The sequence below is a fragment of the Notothenia coriiceps genome, unplaced genomic scaffold (genome assembly GCF_000735185.1).
Source record: "Notothenia coriiceps isolate Sejong01 unplaced genomic scaffold, NC01 NC01_scaffold00014271, whole genome shotgun sequence".
NCBI lineage: Eukaryota > Metazoa > Chordata > Actinopteri > Perciformes > Nototheniidae > Notothenia > Notothenia coriiceps.
The window spans coordinates 1752-4999 of NW_011346972.1; the positions used below are offsets into that span (position 1 = coordinate 1752).

General features: G+C 41.5%; 1 long non-coding RNA gene across 1 annotated transcript in view; it reads left to right on the forward strand.

Annotated features, from left to right (window-relative positions):
- LOC104948359 (uncharacterized) overlaps positions 1–1803 on the forward strand; it is a 2681-nt gene extending 878 nt beyond the window's left edge. Inside the window, exon 2 of the long non-coding RNA XR_798673.1 lies at positions 1554–1803. This is a non-coding gene — a long non-coding RNA (uncharacterized lncRNA). The remainder of the gene's footprint in view (positions 1–1553) is intronic.
- Positions 1804–3248: the final 1445 nt, after the last annotated feature.

Sequence of the window (3248 nt, forward strand, 5' to 3'; positions counted from 1 at the left end):
GCCTTTGTGTAGAAGTCGTCATTGTACTACGTTGTATGTGTAATTACGTCGTCGTTATAATTAATCTCTTTTGTAAGTCTGAATTAGGTTCAATAACTCGGCAAAGGCGAGATGTAGGACTTGAGGAGGGAAGCTACGTTACGTGAAGGCAAACCGCCTGACCCAAACACAAACGATCGATCGAGGCAGGCAACCGGCTGTTTCGTACTATACGTCTCTGTTTCTACCTATATTGTTTAATGTTGTACTTCCTTTTCACCACAAGTGTCGCTATGATGACTATCAGCGCGTCCTATCAGACCAAACGTTGTAGGGTCGTGTGGTCTTTCGTGGGATTTGGTGTTGGAGGTGGTGTTTTGAGGGAGTCTGGTGACTGTGCTCACCAATCGATCCCTCAGGAGAGCTGGTTAGTTTGTCGTGGGCTCGTGGTCGGTTTCACAAGTAATTTAATGTCTATTGTGTCTGGTTTAGATTACAACGAGAGTTACAACGAGAACGTGACGTCATATTTACACTAGACGGATCATTTTCTAGCCATAACCCACTCCCCCTCCACACTCGTTGGTTTGGAACAGCCCTCAATATGGCGGACCCTCCGCGTGAACGCGCAAACGGAGGGGTAGGGTGTAGGGGGCGGTTTGGGAATGGGCCTACGTTAGGGCTGCGCCGTGGCAAAAATAGGATTCATCCTAATTTTAGAGAAGCGCTGCGCCGAGCCGCTTCTGGGACGCGTCTGAGCCGTAACGCGACGCGTGTGATGGAATAGCACCCATTGACTAGAGTGGCCGCGATGCTTACGACCGCCGTGGCGCCGCCGTGGCGCAGCCGTAACGCAGCGCAGCCGTAACGCAGCGCAGCCGTAACGCAGCGCAGCGCGGCGCAGACGGACCCGGTGGAAACTGGGGGTGACTATGGACAAGTTAAACAACCCCGCTTCAAACAAGTATCACATCAAGTATCCTGTTAAGCGTGTTGTCTGCTCCCCCTGGTTTATTCAGTCTTAACTTATTGTTGTCTTCCCCTTAACTGTGCATTTGTGTTCTTTGTTTGATTGTTTTTACAGCATATAGTATAACTAATAGTTTTAATTATTTCTTTTTTGCATTTATGGTCAAAGAAAATAAAAATGTTTAACCCAATTTGGAGTTAACAAAAGGCCAACAATTGGAATTATTTTTACCTAGTTAAGATCACAGGAACATACCTTGATCGATTGTCACAGCATTATCGTATACATCAAAGTTTAGTAAAGATTCTGTTTCAAAACCGTTAGAAACAAATGAATCGCATCACACCAGATGATACATTTGAATAAAACACATAATTAAATAAAAAGTTTGATCATAAACCTCTCATCATACAGAAATATTAAGAAACAGGTCAGATTTGACCCGAGGGCAACAGGTTAACAGACTCATCTACCACTAGAGAGCAGTAGCTACAAACATTTACAAACCTTACGGCCGTACCGTATCGTTGTTTGTCTTCCTCTCAGGTGCTGGTTTTATTCTGCACGTGTTAGCATGTGTTGTTGTAACATAGCTCTGATTCAGCCCACAGGGTGTGCGAGTGTGTTGGAGCGCAGCAGGGGGCGCTGTCAGAGTGGAAGGAGACGCCTCATGTGGATTTGTGCCACAGAAACACATTCAATCCTTTTGCATCCGGCTGCAAAGTGGGACCCTGACCTCTAACTCTGTTGGTTGTTGTACTGCTGGTCTCTGTTTTAAAGCTGCACCGGGTAACACATGTGCACCTGGTGTACATCACAACATCTCAAATAAAGAATTGGAAAAAAACACTGAATTGTGCAGAATTCAACCATTTGTTGTAATGATTTCCCTCACAAACAATCACCTCCTCAGTCTATGCCATATGTTACGCTGATATCAACAGAGGTAGAAGGAGTACTCAGATATTTGACTTAACTTGAAGTAGAACTACGACAGTGTACTCTGTTGCAAGTAAAAAGTCCTGCATTTAAAATCTTATTCAAGTAAATGTACATAAAAGTATCGGCATCAAAATATATTTAAAGTAACACAAGTACACGTACTCCTTGTGCTTTGTAGCTCCATTCAGAATCATATACTATATTAAATGGTCATGATTATTGAGGCATTCATTTGTTCATCATAGCTGGTAAAGGTGGAGCCATATTTCTATTAGCCAATAATCTGCATCTGTAAAGTAACTAGTAACAATTTTTGTCCGATAAATGTAGAGAACTAAAAAGTAAAATATTTTGCTTACAAAATGTAGTGGAGTAAAGTAGTGTAACAAAAATACTCAAGTAAAGTACAAATACCCCAAAGTCATAAACAATACTTGAGTAAATGTACTTCAATACATCACACCACTGGATACTAACAACCTTTATTCAGAGTCTCCTGCCTGTGATCACACTGAGCTTTACAGTTCAGTGTGCTTTCCAACACCCTTTTTACACAACAGAAACCTTGTTAAGGAAAGCAAAGAAAAACTCAATAAAACTAGAAAAGTATATTGAGTGTGCTACAATGTGCTGTGGGTCTGGAGTTTGAATTGATTTCATTTCATTTCAAACCTTTATTTAACGAGATTGATCCCATTGAGAGATCTCTTTTTCAAGGGAGACCTGCAACATATCCACATGAAACATAAAACAATAAAGGACATCATACATTATATTTACAGGATACATTTACATAGTTATAGACATTTACAAGTGCCCATAGTATCAACAAGCATTTCATTTAGCCTAGCTTTAAAAACATGCAGATGAATGAGATTGCTCAGTTTCAATTCTTGCTGAAGATTGTTCCAAGAAAGTGGAGCTGCGCACATAAAAGCTGCCTTACCTAAGACAGTCCTTGCTCTTGGCACATCTAACAATACTACATCATGCGATCTCAGACAATAGCTGCTTGCAACTCTCTGTGTGATCAGTGAACAGATATAATACGGGAGTTTACCCAACATAGCTTTATAAATAAATGTGTACCAATGACTGAGCCTCCGTACAGTTAGTGAAGGCAAACCTGCCTTGGCATACAGGGTACAGTGATGAGTAAGTGCTTTACAATTTGTGACAAATCTCAGTGCGCTGTGATAAGCGGCATATAACTTGTTCAGGCAATAGGCAGGTGCATTCATATACAACAAATCACCATCACAGGTAAAAAGTTCACAGTGACTAGCCTTTTCCTGGCCTCAAGCGAGAAACAGGACTTGTTTCTGAAAAAGAAACCTAGTCTAACCCTCAGCTTTTT